The 19,946-nt window shown below is 38.9% G+C and overlaps 1 long non-coding RNA gene and 1 pseudogene across 1 annotated transcript; one reads left to right on the forward strand and one right to left on the reverse strand.

Annotated features, from left to right (window-relative positions):
• The window catches only part of LOC147530931 (auxin response factor 1-like), a 35,758-nt pseudogene extending 24,105 nt beyond the window's left edge, over window positions 1–11,653 (forward strand).
• A 4,726-nt stretch (window positions 11,654–16,379) lies between these two features.
• LOC147530932 (uncharacterized) lies at window positions 16,380–19,475 on the reverse strand. The gene is made up of 4 exons (XR_015228287.1): window positions 19,325–19,475; window positions 19,184–19,242; window positions 18,075–18,140; window positions 16,380–17,007 (listed from the first exon to the last, which is right to left on the reverse strand). It is a non-coding gene; the product is annotated as an uncharacterized LOC147530932 (long non-coding RNA).
• Window positions 19,476–19,946: the final 471 nt, after the last annotated feature.

Consider the following 19,946-nt stretch of genomic DNA (forward strand, 5'->3'; position numbering starts at 1 on the left):
TACGTGCATGTTGTTAATGGTTTATGTTTATTACTTAGGTTTTCTAATTAACATGCATGATGTATGGTCTTTCTAATTAATATTAAATGTATCCAAGTTCACATGCAAGGAATGGTTGTCGGTAGAGCAGTTGATTTGACACGGTTTGACTGTTATGAGGACCTTCTTATGAAGCTTGAGGGTATGTTTAGCATCGAAGGCGAACTTTGTGGTCCATCGAAGAAATGGCAGGTGGTTTACACAGATAATGAGGATGACATGATGATGGTTGGAGACGACCCATGGCAGTTAAGTACTATTTACTCTTTCTTCATCAAATTATTAGCTAACTGCGTATTAGATTGTGATATGAAAACTCTACGAGGTGTTTCTTATCTGTAATTGTGAAGATGAGAAATTCTGTAATGGGTAATCTAGGATTGCTTATAACGAAATTTCTGCTTAGAACTCGAAATCTAGATGAGGTCTTCCTCCATGTAGAGAAATTGAAAGTTCCAAGTGGGTCAATAGTGTTATCTTTTTATAGGCAAGTAGGTGACACAATTTAATGCACCTTACTAATGGGTCGGGCAAGGCCACACCCTAGGAAAACTCGGTTATTTGAACAAATTCCCCCTGAATCTAGTATTGAAGGAGTTACGGAGGAGGTGGTGGATCAGATTATTTGAAACTCGAACTGTAGATACCAATTAGCATCGTCTAGTAGCTAGTTTTCAACCACTTTAAGGCAATTAATTCTGATCGACAAATTATTTAATTTTTGTGGGACAGTGAGTTCTGTGGGATGGTGAGGAAGATCTTCATATACACGACAGAGGAGGTGAAGAAACTGTCTCACAAAGTGAAGCTCCTACCATTGCAGGGTGATGCAAATGAAGGTAAGCCAAATCGTGATGATGCCACAGCTACTGACGATCAATCTTCAGTGGTAGGACTGGCTTGCTGATGTGGTGGTGTTTAGTGATCGTCGCTATCAAGTGTCATCTTGTGTTGGAAAATATGGAGTAACACGGGGAGTGATGACAATTCTTCTGTACCATCCGAACATAAAGCTTACGGTGTCACAAAGCAAGAACTGGGAACGGGTGGGCTTCATATATATGAATGCACATATTAGGGGTGGTGAGGGGGTATGGCGTAAATTTTAGTTTATATATATAAGGGGTCGCGAGTGGGTAGAGTGTAAGTGTGAGGTTATGGGTACAAAAGGCGACTAGGCAGAAAAAGATGGTCTCGAGTTGTCAGTTTTTCTGTTTTAGGGTTGATTTTTTTTTTTGGAAATTAACTTCATATGTATATATATGCAGGAATGGCTAATTAATCTTACAAAATGAAGTTAACTATTTGCTTCTCGTGGGTAGTACTGGAGCGCCCTCAAGTTCTTTGTTCTGTTGAGCCGACGTGCCCTCTAACTCTAGGGCATCACTCGCCATGGATCTTGATTTTGACCGTTGGATACCATCTTGATCAAACTCTTGCAGTCCCCTTCCACTATAAATACTCTTGTCTCTCCGCCACCACTTCCATTGCTAGTAGAAGAGCCCTCATTTTGCTCTGTCGAACTGCTTTTTATACTCTTAACCCTCTCTATTATCCTTCCACCTCTGCAATCACTGCCAACAATTGCAATGGCAGGTCCCTGTACTAAGTATGATTCGTCGAAGTTGATATTAATATAACCATCTGTTGGTGGAGACCACGCTGGTATACTGGTGCTAGTGTTATATGTGGATCGATTAGTGTAACCTCTCGGTTTGAGCTTAGCTTGATGAATGATGGTTCGGAGGCTGATCTATTCACCTTGGAATACTTTTGTATTGCGGTCTTTCCAGTAAATGCCACCAATCTCTCTTCTTTTCTATGTTATATTAGATATTTGACCCGTGTAAACGCCACCAGTAAACGCAACCTCAGATATGATGATCCCAAAGATGGTTATCAGTTGACTAAAGTCAATGAGTCAAGAAAATACCGAAAGCCCGTGGGTCAACCCGCGTCAAATCAACATGGAGGTTGAATCCGAAGTAGGTCTGTCACTCGAGCCCAGAACTTGGGGGTTCGCACCAGTGTCCTAGGCGCCTTAAGCTCTGCCCTAACTCAAATACAACCAAGTCTATCTGGGGATTTACGAGAAGGTTAGGGAAGTCGACGTAAGCAGGGTCGATACCTTAATCCTGAAACATGGGGATGTAGAAATGTGTTTAAACTGACCGACTTAATCCCGAATATAATCAAAGATCTTAGTTGGTGAGGATCTTTAGTATTTACCTAACTTGGACTTCAAGAGTCTTTGGAGGAGGAAGCATCTCCTTAAGGAGCTACCAACAGAGAAAGATATTTATGAAGGATCCTAAAACAAAGGAACTCCTAAATATCAAAGATACGGGATAACCTCAAAGGGAAATCCTAATATTTTCTAACTATGAAATAGTAGTTTCAATCCAACACAAAGGAGACATCTCAAGTAGTTGAGAACACTCAAATTGTTGCTCAAGCCCCTCGTAGGTCTCAAAGACTTAAGGAATTATGTCAGAAAAACAGATATCCTACTGTTAGAAAGATAATGGGTCGAGCACTTACAAAGAAGCTATGACGATCCCCGACTCTGAAAAATGGCTTAGAGCCATGAGATCGGAAATGGAATCCATGTCAGAAAATCAAGTATGGGACTTGGTCAATTTTCCCGATGGAGCGAAACCGATCGGTTGCAAATGGGTTTTGAGGATGAAAATTGACAAGGATGGAAACATTAGCGTTTTTAAAGCTAGACTTGTGGCAAAAGGTTACAAACAAGTTCATGGTATAGACTATGATGAAACCGATCGGTTGCAAATGGGTTTTGAGGATGAAAATTGACAAGGATGGAAACATTAGCGTTTTTAAAGCTAGACTTGTGGCAAAAGGTTACAAACAAGTTCATGGTATAGACTATGATGAAACATTTTCCCCTGTCGCAATGCCTAAATCCATTCGGGTCATTCTAGCAATTGCAACTCATTACGATTATGAGACTTGGAAAATGGATGTAAAAACTGCCTTCCTGAACGGAAACCTGGAAAAGGATGTGTACATGACACAACCTGAAGGTTTTGAAGACTCCAAAAATGTTAGACAAGTTTGCAAGCTTAAGAGATCCATTTATGGACTAAAGCAAGGAAGCAGGAGTTGGAATCTTCGATTCGACGAGGCAATCAAAGAATTTGGTTCTCAAGAATACAAAAGAATCTTGTGTTTATAAAAAGGTTAATGGGAGCAACCTAATTTTCTTGTCCTTTATGTCGATGATATATTAATTATTAGAAACAACATTCAGATGTTAGATTCAGTTAAGGACTGGCTTCAGAAATGTTTGTCAATGAAGGATCTAGGGGGGAAGAATACATATGGGGCATCAAGATCTATAGAGATAGATCAAGGAGGATGATTTGACTCATTCAAATTATATAGATAAGATTCTACACCAATTCAGTATGGAAAACTCTAAAAGAGGATTCCTTCCCATGTCACATGGCATCACGCTTAGCAAGAGTCAGTGTTCTGTGAAACCTGATGAGCTAAAATACATGGTAGATGTTCCTTAAGCATGTGTAGTCGTTACCAACCGAATCCAGGAGAAGCACACTGGACCACTACTAAGAATATTCTAAAGTACCTGAAAAGGACTGAGGATCACTTCCTAGTATACGACTGGGAAGAGACACTCAAGGTTGCAGGCCATGTGGATGTAAGCTTTCAGACGGATAGAGACGATTTCATATCACAACAGTCTAGTTATGTCTACTATCTGAACGGAGGAGCAGTAAACTGAAAGATTCCAAAGAAAGTTCTGTTGCAGACTCTACCACTGAAGCAGAAAACCTAGCATCTCCGGAAGCAGCAAAGGAAAGAGTTTGGATCAAGAAGTTCATAATAGAACTTGGTGTCGTCCCAGGCATAGAGGAAGCAATAACTTTTTATTGTGACAACAATGGAGCAATCACCCAAGCCAATGAACCTAGAGCACACCAGAAATCCAAACATATCCAAAAGAAGTACCACGTGATTAGGGAAATCACAGAAAGAAAAGATGTGGTCATTTGCAAAGTTCATACGGATGACAATGTAGCCGATCCGTTTACTAAATCGTTACCTTAGCCCAAACACAACTCACACATGAGGGGCATTGGTATAAAGCACATTGGGGAATGGAAAAAAATTTAATTTAGATTCATAAAGGAGTTTATGTATCTAATTAGTTACATTTGATATATAAAACAAAAGGAGTTTTATTTTGTCACTTAAATCAGGTTTAGTATTTAAGAGACAGTCCACTGATAAAGAAATATTTCGAATATGCTTGTCAGATACGCGATCTGATAAATGAAATCCTATTTAGTGAACTTGGAATTATTTCATTATCATCTCCCTAGTCCAGGTCATTACATGGACAACAATGACTTATGAAGACTAGCACGGGAAGTCGATGAGATAGCGCAGTTTCATGGGCTATAGGAATAGGGTACTCAACTCGATTACATGGGTGTGTAATGGATATTATACACTGGATAACCAACAAATGAGAGCACATCTAAGCGATGAATGTCTCTCATTGACAAGATTAGAGATTCCTCAGAACATGAGTGTTCTGATCGTCTTATGTAAGGAATGTCTTACTTTGGTTTCGCCAAACGCCGTGTCGTAAAAGGAGGTTATAAAAGCGAATACTGGGAAGGGCAGGATAAACATGAAGTTGAGTGGGAGCACAAGCATGAACTATGTCCTCCTAATTTAATTAGGATAAAGTTTCTCCAGACCACTTGACGTGTAGCAACTAAAAATGCATGGTCGTGCTCGAATGGATTAAAAGTTAATCATTTGTTTTGACAGTTGTGGTCGAGATCAAGAAACTCTGAATGACGTGATGTATCAGATGGGATGCGAAGTGACATGGGAATCAAGCATTGCACTTGTTCTAAGTACAATTGGGAGTCTGAAGGAGATGTCCTTCGACCAAGGGTGCAATGAGAGCAATTTATCGAATAGGACAATTGTACTGAGAAGATCATCAAATTCGAATGATTTAGGGGTCGTAATTTTTAGCAAGACACCAACTACGATCGTCGAATCACGAAAGTGATTCACGGCTAACTTCGTCCGGATCCTACAACGGGTTACACAAAGAGTGTCAACTTGATCGGAAGATATAGCTAGAGGGTTTAGACATATATACTGAAGGAGTTGAAGGAGATGTCCTTCGATCAAGGTGACAATGCGAACAATTTGTCAGATAGGACAATTGATGTAGAAGATCATCAAGTCCGATTGATTTAGGGATCGTAGAGTTGTAGCTAGAGGCCAACTACGATCGTCGAATTACGAAGTAATTCGCGGCGAACTTCGATCGGATCCTATAACGGGTTACACATAAGAGTGAAAAATTGATCTAGGATATGACTAGTGGGAGTGAGATATAATCATGGGAGTGTCCCATAAACATATCTCATAGGCCTAAAAAGGAATTAGGCAAAGATAGTACAAAAATGCCAAAAACAGGGTTTTGGGCCTAAGCCGGTTCGGGTACTTCTAGGACTCAGATTGGGCTGAATTTTGGAGGGTTAGTTTCTGATATAATAAATATTATATCTGACAATTTTCGTGGTGTTTGGACGCTTCCTCCTTAGGGAATTGAGAAAATATCAATAGTTGCTATTTTCGACAATTTTCCTAAATCTTATTCTAAAGGGTGTTTTAGGAAACCTAAAAGGAGGTGGATTATTATTATGGTTCTATATAAACACTCTTAGGGAAGAGAATAAGGTGTGGAATTTCTCTCTAAGCTTTCTTACTCTACCATATCAAGTAGAGAGGAGAAAGTGAGCTAATTCCCATTAACTATCTATCTAGTCAAGAAGAAAGGAGTTCTTCTTCCAACCACCATTGGTGTGCTAGCTAAACAACAAGGTGGGAGATCAAGTTGATTGCTCGTGTCCCAAGTAGAGGATCTACGCTTGAAGCTCTTGGTCTTCTCATAAGCAATTGGAAAGGTTCGAGGGAAAACTAGCGAATAAGGTATTTATCTTTCTAGTTTTACTTAGTATTATTATGAGCTTATGCATGTGATCCTGGGAATACTACTGTAGACATTAGATGTCTTACTTTCGCTATAAACACTAGTAGAAGGGTGTAAATCCCAACATATACATGGATGATGCCTATAGAGATATGTCCAAAGGCCTAAAGGAGGTTAGGCAAAGATAGTACGAAAGGCCCGAAAGAAGGGACTTTGGGTCGGGGCACCAAAAGGGATATTTGGGCCCAAGAGAGTGGCCGACCAAAGTGATATGGGCAGCCACAAGGTGCCGGCCAGATCAGGCTATAAACCCTAAGGGTGGGGCGGCCAAAACAAAGGGAATAGAGAAATTAAAAACTAGTTTCTAAATTTCGCTATTTCGTTAATCTTATTCAAAAGGGTCTTTTGAGAATCTAATTAGGGTTGGACTCTAACTTAAAACTCTATATAAGGACCCTTAGGGTATTGAATAAGGTGTGGAATTTCTCATAAAGCTTTCTTGCTCTACCATATCAAGTTGAGAAGGTAAAGTGAGCTAATTTTCATAACTATCTATCTAGTCAATGAAGAAGGAATTCTTCATCTAACCACCATTGTTATTCTAGCTAATAAACAAGGTGGAAGATCAAGGTGATTACTCGGTGTCCCAAGTAGAGAAGCTACAATTGAAGCTTTTGGTCTTCTCAATAGCGATCGGCAAGGTTCAAGGGAAAATAGTGATAAGGGTATTTATGTGGTAGTTTTACTTAGTTCATTATTGTTGCTTATGCATGAGATCCTGGGATACTAGTATTTGACATTAGATGTCAAGTTATCCGCATAAAACACTAGTAGAAGAGGCATAACCCTGCAATAGCTTCATCACATTCTCCAATGATTGCCAAGACAGTATCATCGTCGTTTTCTTCTTCAATGACTGCTACCTCATCTGGTTTCTTTCAAAGCTCATGACAATTCTTCTTGAATTGTGCCTCCTTTATACAACTAAAGCACATGTACTTCCTAGGTTTCGATTTAGATCTACACCGGCCCTTCCCATCGCCTATTTGTTGCGACATTCTCTTTACCACCAAACCATATTCTGACGTGCTTTCTTCCATTGACCTTCGTCTCAACTCCTTGGAGTTCAATGCTGCTTTAACATCCTCCAATGTTGTAGTTTTTTTACGAGAAATAAAAGAATCAACAAAGCTTTCATATGATGGTGGCAGGATGCAAGCAATAGTACTGCCTTATCTTCATCTTCAAATTTGACACCTATATTTGCCAAATCCAAAAATACTCGGTTAATTTCATCCATATGGTCTTTCGAAGATTCCCCTTCTAACATCTGTAAACTAAATAATTTCTTCTTTAGATACAAACAATTAGTGAGATTTCGTCATATACCTTGCCTCCAGCTTACTTCAGAGCCCACTGGCTGTAGTTTCCGTCGCTACTTCCCGCAAGACCTCATTGCTCAAACACAACAAAATCTGTCCGTGAGCTTTCTCCATGAGATCTTGATAACGATTCAGCAAGTGCATCCTTCCCGTTCAACGTTTCCAGCAAACCCTGTTGAACTATTACTGCTCGCGTCTTAATCTTCCACAGATTAAAGTCGTTACTTCCATCGAACTTTTCTATCTCGTATTTTGCCATCACAAAAACCTCAACACCAGAGCTCTGATGCCAGTTTGTTATGAAAAAAGCAGTTTGTTATAAGCGAAATCAAGTAATCCAAGAAATTCAATAGGAAATAAAGAAAAATCACACAGAACACAAGAGATTTACGTGGTTCGGTTGGTGAGACCTACTTCACGGCGACAACGGCGCGATGATTTCCTGTATGATAAACAAACAAGTTACACAAGAGATTCATGAGAATTCGACACAGATATCTCCTAGGATTTTAGTTTATATAGCCACTGAAACCCTAATCCCACTGCCTCACCGACTCTTTCTTACTAACCGAAATGCACATGGATACGCTAACACTAATAACAGTCATAAGCTCTGCTCCGCATACCAGCTCTGTCTCGGAGATCAGCTTTACCTCAGAGCCCTGCTTCGCATACTAGCCATGTCATAGTAATCAGCTCTACTAACGGGTCCAAAATTTCGCGCCGAGACCCTTGTAAGCGGGTTTGGCGGGTCGTAAACCAGGTTAGATATCAAACTCATATTCAAGAAACTTTCAAAAAATATCACGTGACAGAACAACTTCTGCCCAAGTAAGAACATGTCCCTCCAGACAAATTATTTCAAGCATCTCAGAGATGTTCAGTAGCAAATAAGAAGAGTTAATTCAATGAAAAAAGGAAAAATTAATACATCATATCAACAATACACATCAGTAGTTTTGTTGTGTCAAGTTTAATCTTTTTTCCTCTTTTCATCATTCTGGTAATAAGTGAAGGCCAATCCATTCTTTCATGAAGTTCTGTATTGCATTATGTGTTCTCAACTACTCTCCTAATAACATGCAAAGTTGTGTTTTAATGAGCTTCTCTAATATTGTTAGGTACTTTGAGAACATATATATAATAAGGAAAAAAGATAATGAATGAAAATCTTTGCCAAAATCTGTCCAAGTCGATAGACAGCAGACCCACCAAAAAAGACACTATGCACTTCATATAAGAAATCACCAAAAATGACACGAATCGGTTCAATACTTCAACAGTTGTGATGTGATAATGAAGAACCCATCAAACATTTTAAGACTACAGTAGCGCTAACGGTCGCGCAAACATTTGAAGACTGGAAGTTGGAACCCCTATTGCAATCTAAAACCTAAAGCGAATTTTAGAAAGTATATAGGAGAGGAAGTGGTTGAAACAACATGGGTATTTTACGATTTAACTTAAAAGTATGAAAAACTTAGAAATTAGAAAGATAGAGAAGTATTAAAACATACCCTATTAAAACGTCCAAATGGAATTCTTGGATCTTCAGTCGTGCATAATGAGAAACCCTAAATGTCAACTAATTATTCGACTCAAGGGATATAATACTACCAATCTAGTACAACCCTATTGCATAAGAAAATACCTGAGATGTCTCCTCCTCAATCTTATATGGTATTAGAGATGTTCTTAGGTGCTCGACTTCAAGACCTAACTCGACAAAGAGGGTGAGACATAGAGAGAGTGAGGGGGAGAGAGAGAGAGGGGAGAAAGATACCTGCGGGGATTGAGTGGGAGAGAGGCTAAGGAAGATGAGAGAGTAGAGGATAGGGGGGCTTGCGTGAGACTGAGAGACGCAGAAGGGGGAGATGGGCGGGAAGGAGATATTAGGGAAAGAACTTTAAAAAATGGCATCTTTTCAAAGATATTTTTTTTCTCTCCCCATTTCATTTAAAACCCTTAGGATCAATTGTTCTTGAAATCTCAGTTATTAAATTTTAACAGAATAAATCTGAGCCATCATTTATAATTTAGTGAGGACAAATCCTAGCCATTGAGAGGGGGGTGGGGGGGAAATACCCTCCTCCCTTATTCTTTAACAAAACAAATCTGAAGCATCTTTTATAATTTAGTGAGGCCAAATCCTAACCACTGGGAGGAGGGGCCCCTCCCTTATTATATATATGTATATGTCATTTTGTTAACATGGAAGGTAAAATGTCATTTTGACTGGTAAAAAAATCAGTTTGCCCATAATGAAGTAATAATGTCATTTTTTTTGTTGCAAAATAATGTCATTTGTTAATGTTGAAGAGTAAAATTGTCATTTTAAACATAATAGGATTACCGTGTTTGTAGTTATAGATTTTAGACCAAATAGCGAAAGTGCCACTGAATCTTTGGACTTGGATTTTTGTCCAAAACAAAATTAGAAATTAGTAATGGTTGATATGTTTGTAAGATATTTTTGTTGCAAACAAACCAAGGAATCACCATTCCTAGACTAGTGTGTCCCAATTTTAGTTCGAATCCTCTTTGGGTTCATGCATCCAAATGCACTAGTAGATTACAGGAGACAAGTCTTCTAACATCTTCTTAAAATACCTAATTCGGTTAGTAATCTTTGTGTGTTGTATATTGGTTGCCCATTATATGGTGTTATATTTATCTATAGTGGTTGCCAAGAGAATAATTGCCATGGGTGCCTAGAGCATAATACTTGCCTCAAAGATCAACCAATTACATTTGAAACTTGGGGAGGAAGGAATTAGCAGGTTACTTCCATGGGCGGTTTGCATAGGCGGTTTGCATGCAGGGATTCATAAACCGTCTTATCTCTCCCACCTCCTTACTAACTCTATAAATAGGTATTACCCCATGTACAAAATGGATCATCTCTTCTCTCCCAAGTACCTTTTATTTGTAACTTCTTTCTCTCTCTAGGAGCATATATAGTTGTATGAGTTATAGAAGTGGGAAAACATATACAACTTGTTTATCTCTTTAAGTCTAGTTTTCTATTTAAATTTCAACACGTTATCAGCACGAGCCTCTAGCCAACTGAGAGGTCGTTATTTCTTCGTTCTTTCAAGTCGAATAAACTAGCCGTTACTCTGCCCGTTTGTCGACGTCAAATATCGAACAGTTAAGCCGTTACTCTGCCCAGTGAAAGGTATAATATTTTTTTTTCAAGATGTCTAATTTAGCTAGACTAGATTTTGCAGCTCTTGATATAACAGGTAAGAACTACATGGAATGGGCAGTCGAAGCTAGACTGACCCTAAAATATAAAAATCTTTTGAATACTATCATTGAAGGTAATACTGCAGACGAAATGTCACGAGCTCATGCTTTTAGTTTTCTAAGGCGACACATACATGATGACCTGAAGTCGGAATACTTGTATGTGGAAGAGCCGATAGCTTTATGGAATATATTAAAAGATAGGTATGATCACCTGAAGATGGTCATCCTTCCAAAAGCTCGAAATGATTTCATTAATCTCTGACTACAAGACTTTTCTTCTATTTCTGCTTATAATTCGAGTCTTTGTAAAATTGTTTCACGATTGAAAGTGGGAGGAGATATCATCACTGATGAGCAGATGATCGATAAAACATTGAGTACGTTTCATGCATCGGATATTGTCCTGCAGTCACAATACCGAGAGCGACGTTTCTCTAAATTCTCCCAGTTATTGACATGTCTCTTGGTCAATGAACAGAACAACCAGTTGTTGTTACATAACCATGAATCTCGACCCACTGGGTCTGCGGCTGTGCCTGAAGCACATGCAATATTATCTAATGATCATGGAAAGAAACAAAATTACAAAGGGAAACGTGGTTCTGGAAGAAACCGACGTGGATCCCGCACGAATAAATGGGAGAGAAACAGGCAAACCCCTTACCACCGGAAGTGGGAAAAGGGAGAAAATTCACAAAATTATGCAGCTGGAAAGCCTGATAAAACAAAGGGTAAGAATAATACCCCTCCCAAAGCTCGTGAAGAAGCTTGTTATCGTTGCGGTATGGAAGGTCATTGGTCCCGTACCTGTCGTACGGCGAAACACCTGGTTGACCTATATCAAGCATCTCTGAAATCTAAAGCTGCACCAGAGATGAATCTTATGGAGCTTGATCCACCATTGTGTGTTGCAGATTATCTCCCTCAAGGAGCCAATGAAACAGATGCTATGTTTAATATTGCTGATTAGTGTGTTATCTTTCCTAACTATTATAATGTTATCGTGTAATATGTAAGCTAACTTTTGCTTGTAAGATATTAGCTTATATAGTTATAAATAGATTTTGTTTATTTTATCAATATAAATAGTGAGGTTTGAATCTTATATTATATTCTTCAAATCTTATGTAAGGTATGGATTCCGGAAGAAACATATCTAAAAGTGATGAAGATTCCTGTCTAGCAGACAGTGGGACCACAAATTCGATACTTCGAGATACAAAATATTTCTCGACCTTACAATTATGTGAGGCAAATGCGATAACTATCGCTGGCTCATCAAGCCTTATAGAGGGCTCCGGAAGAGCTACTATAATACTGCCTCGTGGTACTAAACTAATTATAGACGACGCTTTGTACTCGACCAGATCCCTGAAGAATCTGTTGAGCTTCAAAGATATACGCCGAAATGGGTATCACGTCGAAACTGGGTCTGAGGATAATAAAGAATATTTATATATCACCTCAAGTATATCATGCCAGAAGCATGTTCTAGAAAGACTTGAAGCTCTTTCTTCTGGGTTATATCTTACAAAGATTAAAACAGTCGAATCCTATGTCGTTGTTAACCAGAAGTTGCACGATCCAAATACTTATAAGATTTGGCATGATCGACTGGGACACCCAGGATCTACCATGATGAGTAGAATAATAAAGAACTCTCAAGGACACTCTCTTCAGAACCAGAAGTTTCTGATAGATAGAGATTTTACTTGCACAGGTTGTTCATTGGGGAAGTTTATTACTCGCCCATCCCTGACTAAAGTACATATCGAATCTCCCAAATTTTTGGAAAGGATTCAAGGTGATATATGTGACCCTATACACCCGCAGTGTGGACCATTTAAATATTTTATGGTTTTAATCGATGCATCAACTAGATGGTCTCATGTAAATCTGCTCTCGACACGAAATCAGGCGTTTGCAAAGTTATTAGCTCAGATAATTCGTTTACGAGCTCACTTTCCTGATTATCCGATCAAGTCGATTCGTCTAGATGGAGCAGGAGAATTTACATCGAGTACTTTTGAGTCTTATTGTCTCTCAGTTGGAATTAATGTTGAACATCCTGTAGCTCATGTTCATACTCAGAATGGTCTAGCTGAATCATCCATAAAACATATCCAACTGATTGCGAGACCTATGTTGATGAGGACGAAACTACCTGTCACTGCATGGGGACCCGCAGTCCTCCATGCTGCAGCATTGATAAGGTTACGTCCTACTTTAAATAACCAATATTCACCTTTGCAATATGTTCAAGGCCAGCAGCCCAACATATCTCATTTGCGTATTTTTGGATGTGCTGTATATGTTCCTATATCAGCTCCACAACGCACAAAGTTTGGGCCTCAACGCCGACTAGGAATATATATTGGTTTCGATACACCATCTATTATTCGATATCTCGAACCCCAGACGGGCGAGACTTTCACTGCACGCTTCGTCGATTGTCATTTTGATGAGACAGTTTTCCCGCCATTAGGGGGAGTAAATTTGCCTGAAGCAAATATTACTAAAAAGGAACTTTCTTGGTTTACTCCAGATTTGTCTCACTTTGATCCTCGTACTAATCAATCTGAAGTTGAAGTACAAAGGATAATACATCTACAAGAGATTGCTAATAAATTGCCTGACGCATTTAATGACGCAGCGAGAGTGACAAAATCATATATACCTGCTGCAAATGTTCCAGCAAGGATAGATGTCCCTGAAGGACAAGATAAAAATATTACAGCAAATGAAACGTCCAAAACACGTCTGAAACGTGGACGACCAATCGGTTCTAAAGATATAGTTCCCCGGAAGAGGAAAAATCAACTACAAGTAAGTAATGTTCCAGAAGAGACAACAAATCAACAAGTTACACCTTTAGCTAATACACCCCTAGAAGTGGGTGAAGCCCCAGAAGAGGTAGAAGCTCCTGAAGAGCATGAGTTATCTCCAAATGAAGAGATATCTATAAATTATGCTTGTAATGGTAAAGAGTTGAATCGAGATAACATAATCATCAATGATATATTTGCGCTTTCAGTAGCCACTGATATTATCACTGAAAATGATGATTATAAACCACATTCCATTGAGGAATGTCGGAAAAGGTCTGATTGGGTAAAATGGAAAGAAGCAATACTGACAGAACTGACTTCACTTTCAAATCGTGATGTTTTTGGACCTGTAGTCCCGACACCCAAAGATGTAAACCCTGTAGGTTTCAAATGGGTATTCATCAGAAAGCGAAATGAGAACAATGAAGTTGTTCGTTATAAAGCTAGACTCGTGGCACAAGGTTTCCTGCAGAGGCCAGGGATCGACTATGAAGAAACATATTCTCCAGTTATGGATGGAATAACATTTCGATACTTGATCAGTTTAGCAGTTCTGGAAGAACTCGAGATGAACTTAATGGACGTGGTCACTGCGTATCTATATGGAAAATTAGATACTGATATTTACATGAAAGTCCCTGAAGGATTTAAATTGCCTAAAGGCAACCCATGTACCATGTATTCACTAAAGCTCAATCGAGCATTATACGGATTGAAACAATCTGGAAGAATGTGGTACAATCGTCTTAGTGAATATTTGATTAAAGAAGGTTATGTAAATGATCTCATCTGTCCATGTATATTTATCAAGAAAGGGGATGCTGGATTTGCTATTCTCGCAGTCTATGTTGATGATATCAACCTTATAGGAACTCCAGAAGAAATCTCTAAAGCTGCAGAATATTTGAAGAAAGAATTCGAGATGAAAGATCTTGGAAAAACAAAATTCTGTCTTGGCTTACAAATTGAAAGAAGTACCAGCGGCATACTTGTACATCAAACTTTATATACTGAAAAGGTCTTGAAGCGCTTTAACATGGAAAATTCTTATCCACTCAGTACTCCCATGGTTGTTAGGTCTCTTGATGCTCTGAAAGATCCATTTCGTCCTAAAGAAGAAAATGAAACACTTCTTGGTCCAGAAGTACCATATCTGAGTGCTATTGGCGCATTATCATATTTGGCTCAATGCACAAGACCAGATATTGCTTTTGCAGTAAATCTATTAGCCAGATATAGTTCTGCACCAACTAAGAGACATTGGGTCGGAGTAAAGCAAATTCTTCGATATCTTAGAGGAACCACTGATCTAGGATTATTTTACTCAAAGAATTTATCTGGTGATTCTCAAGTGAAGGGATACACAGATGTTGGTTATATTTCTGATCCACACAAAGGGATTTCACAGACAGGTTATGTTTTCACAAGCGGAGGTACAACTTTCTCATGGCGATCAAGTAAACAAACTATGCCTGCAACCTCATCTAACCATGCAGAAATTATTGCTCTCCATGAAGCCACAAGAGAATGTGTATGGCTTAGGTCCATTATTGAGCACATTAGAAGCTCAAGTGGTCTTGTCTCTATCACAAGTTCCCCCACAGTTATTTACGAAGATAATTCGGCATGCATCGCCCAAATCAAAGAAGGATACATCAAAGGCGATAGGACTGAGCACATCTCTCCGAAGTTGTTTTATTCACACCATCTCCAGAAGAATAATGAGATTGATATCCAGAAGATACAATCATGTGAGAATTATGCTGACTTGTTCACCAAGTTTTTGCCTACTACAACGTTCCGAAAACTAGTCGAAGGCATCGGTATGCGACGTGTGAATAATTTAACGATGTAAGACTACATCAGTCTATCTGATATTCATCAGGGGGAGCCTATTATCATATGGAGATTTTTGCATCGTTAGCACTGGATATTTACGCTCTGTACTCTTTTTCCTTCGTCCAGTTTTTGTCCCATTGGGTTTTTCTGGCAAGGTTTTAACGAGGCAGAATTTCGCGTATCCAACACCACTCAGCATCTATGCTATTGTACTCTTTTTCCTTCATCAGATTTTGTCCCACCGGGTTTTTCTGATAAGGTTTTAATGAGGCAATTACTTCGAGCAATGGTCATCCAAGGGGGAGTGTTGTATATTGGTTGCCCATTATATGGTGTTATATTTATCTATAGTGGTTGCCAAGAGAATAATTGCCATGGGTGCCTAGAGCATAATACTTGCCTCAAAGATCAACCAATTACATTTGAAACTTGGGGAGGAAGGAATTAGCAGGTTACTTCCATGGGCGGTTTGCATAGGCGGTTTGCATGCAGGGATTCATAAACCGTCTTATCTCTCCCACCTCCTTACTAACTCTATAAATAGGTATTACCCCATGTACAAAATGGATCATCTCTTCTCTCCCAAGTACCTTTTATTTGTAACTTCTTTCTCTCTCTAAGAGCATATATAGTTGTATGAGTTATAGAAGTGGGAAAACATATACAACTTGTTTATCTCTTTAAGTCTAGTTTTCTATTTAAATTTCAACATTGTGGTCGTTTTTTTTTTGTTTCAAAGTTAGTAACCTATGTTAGTGAGTATGACTTTAGCCCCAAAGTTTTTTCAATCTCTTTATGAATGATGTGGTGGCGAAGATAGTGATGATGGTTATGGATAGTGTTGTTATAAAGGCCCGGGTTGGGCCCGGGACCGGCCCGTTCCGTACAGGCCCGGCCTGGCCCGTACGGAAAACGGGTCTGGCCAACCCGGGTTCTATACCGGGCCCGGGCTGGGCCTATGGTTTGGGCCCGACGGCCAGGCCCGGCCCGTCAAAACCTGTTTTTTTTCTTTTTTTTTATTCTTGATAGTTTTTAATCTTGAAGCTTTTAGACACCTAGTCTTTGCCATTTTTATCTTCCCCTAAAGTCTAGAGCAGTCAATGCTCTAAACTATACACGATTTATCGGACACCAGAACTAACTGCTCTGATATAGGTCACCAGAACTAACTGCTCTGATATAGGTCACCAGAACTAAATGCTCTGATACCAACTGTGACGCCCCGTGTCCCAAAATAGACACGACCACGCCCCGGCAATTCACAGACGAGACTAAAATCCGGCAGAGTCTCCTCTGTAAATCGAACCGGTCGCACCTGTAAACCTGTCATGCAAACCATACATTCGCATACACCAAAAATAAACTATGGAGCGGAAGCTAAACAAACTCAACTCAGTTTCGGGTCGAAACCCGAACCACAAAAAGAACTATAAAAGCCTCTTACACATCGATACAACTTATAACCACTCTAAGTGTTATATATATACATTTTAGAGTTTGGTTTCTGCAATAAATACATAACTTGGAAATAACGAAAAACCATATAAGCAAAAAAACCAAAGAAAACGACACAACGCCACTAGCCTCGTCAGACACGATCACCGGCTGGAATACAACTCCGCCTCGAGGCTACGACAAAGCACCTGCACACTAACAACTGGTAGGGGGTCAGAATACTCACCGACACGAGTTATTCTGGTAGAAGACCAATCCAAAACCCATCACGTTTTCAAAAGTTCATTTAATAAGTTGTAAACATCATGACAAAACGAGTTATCAATCCAGTTACCATATATACTATATACAAAACCATTTTCCTTAATCTAGCAAGCAATAGCAGTGATTAGCTGTCCACCCATGGTGCGCTCCCAATAAGAGGAGAGTTCCTCAGGAGAGCCTAGAGTGCGTTAGATAGTACCAGCCCATTTATGGCACTAGCTAATGCACTACGTCTCCTCGAGAAAGAGACTTACCCCTAGCCGATAAGCCCCTCTCCCACTAAGGGACTCCGCAATCATTGAAGAGTTTACCTCATGATACATATATACCTTAAGTATCTAAATAAGTTTTTGATCACCGAGTTCGAATAAGAGAGCCGTCCCCCAATACCCATGGAAGGACCTGAACCTCATTCTCTTCGGTACCCTGTCATGCATCTAATGCGATCTTTCAAAATCAGTTTCATTCGTATATCAAAACCAATATTCATATTCAATTCATTATCTTATCAAACACGGAAGTGGAACAACCAATAGCCATATCACACACAAAGCAGAGGGATCCCAATCAATGTCGCCTCCCCAACGAGCGGTCAGGGTGTACGGCCCTGAGCCTCGAGCTAGAGGCACGAGCACCAATGGCCAGCAAGTGAAGCACTCTACTCCCACAGGTCTCATGACTAGTGTCGCCCACCTCACCGGTCTCACACGGTTCACACCCGTGTCCACATGTCATCCTACTCTCAATGGCTACGTGCCCGTAGGTTGACATAATCCGCAGTCGGGTACATACAAGAAAATCCCAAGTAGTTCGCAATCATAGTAAAAACAGTTCGAAAGCATTTCTCATATCTCAGTAAAAACATTCAACCATATTCCAGTTCATCATTTAAAATCGAGTTTCATGCTACCTAAACTCTAGTTATAGTGGCGCATATATAACTATAGAATCTAGCATATTCATTATCTATAAAACCATGTTGGATAAAGGATTCAGAACCCCTACCTGGCGGTACTTCTGCTCCGCCGAAACCGTAACATCATCGTCAACGATAAGCTCCGGCTCCCCCCTCTACCAATCCATAAATAAAAGAGATAAACATTAGGTTCTTCGATAAGAACCTTCATACGACAAAAACAATAATTAAAAGAAAACGATGAAATCTTTAAAACAATAGCAAAACCGCTAACTCACGAAGACTTCAACTATAACCGAATATCGATCCATCGTCTAACTTCATAGCCATGTCCAATTCAAGTCGATGAAATAGTGTTGAAAACTTACTTATATCCTTAACATTTAGTAACTAAAGGTCTCGGCCAAATTCCAAGTTAGCCATCTTCGAAATTTGCAAAATTCATACAACAACAAAACTGAATTTTCTCAACAGCGCACTGTTCGGTAAAACAGTCATAATTGTCTCGTAGTTATTTCGTTTCAACCCAATTTTATATCATTGGAAAGCTTATAACATTTCTGAAGTTTTCCTCTAAAGGTGTGTCCTCTAATTTCAATTAGGACATCTCCGAAAATCACAAAACATACGCAACAGCGCATTAGTTTCACTGATCGTACGCTGCGTATTAAATTGCTCATATTTCCCTCATCCGAACTCCAATAAACTCGTACTATACCTTTCTGGAATCGTATCGAGACAAGCTACAATAATGGAGAAGACTCCAATAACATTTGAAACATCTATGATTAGATAACTACTAAAAACAGTAAGCAGTTTTCATGTTTGGTAAACTGCGTGCTGCTCGGTAAAACAGTCATAACTCCTTCGTCCATTATCGAAAAGACTTGTACCATACCTTTTCGGAAAGCTAACAACCTAAGCTACGACTTTCGTGTTTTATGAAAGTACGTACGAGCAACATATCAATCCCAGATTGGCTCGGACAGTAGGTTTAATTCAGTCCCTCGAGTTGTCGTTCGATCGATAACCTATATCACATAATCTCTCTAAAGTTTCTTTTATATCAAAATTGTATAATTCTCAACTAGATAAATCCTAAAACAACATGAATCATCAAAATCCCCAAATTCCATAAACCTTAAACCCTAGAATTAAGAATATTTACATCAAAACATCTAATTCATTGGTTTGTTACCTTGAACCCTAGGTTGTCTTTGGTTTACTTCCTATCTTCATCAATTCCTTCCAAATTTCCTACAAATTCGAATTGAAACTCAATTAAAACTCAAACCATAGAAACAATGGGTTCTAGAGAGAGAAACAGTAAATCTCTTACCCAAATTCCATGTAACCATGCTTAAATCATCTCTTCATGCTTGAATTCGATAAAATCAAGTATTCCCCTTTGAAATCATCCCAACTCCTCTCTTGATCAAATTTTTTGCTTCCTCCAAACCCTAGCCTTGCTGAAAAGTCGACCAGAGAGAGAAAGAAGTTCTGATTTTTCTTTCTTTTAAAGAAGTTTCACGAAATTCCTGTTTAGTCCCTAGTTTTGGCAGGATTGCAAAATACCCCCTATTTTGCACTCTTTGTTGATTTAGCCCCTCCTTTGATTTGACCCAAATGTCAAATAGTCCCTTAACTAACCTTAAAAACACGGGATGTTACAGTTTAAATCATCCTCTATATTATTTCCAAAACGTAATTTCTAAAATCACTCTCACGAAATCTTTTCAAAAATCTTTCTTAAACTTGTTAACCTATTTATGTAAATCATCTTCTATTTATATAAATCATCCTCTACTAATTAGTTTCAAAATATAATTTTTAAAATCATTTCCCAAAATTTTTTTCATAGAATCTTTCCTAAACTTATTAATTTATTTATGTAAGTCACCCTCTATTAATTATTTCCACAAAGTAATTTCTAAAATCAATTCAAAAAATTCTTTCTAAAA

The sequence above is a fragment of the Eschscholzia californica genome, unplaced genomic scaffold (assembly GCF_041429995.1).
Source record: "Eschscholzia californica isolate CP2 unplaced genomic scaffold, dmEscCali1.0.p SCAF_6, whole genome shotgun sequence".
Lineage (NCBI taxonomy): Eukaryota > Viridiplantae > Streptophyta > Magnoliopsida > Ranunculales > Papaveraceae > Eschscholzia > Eschscholzia californica.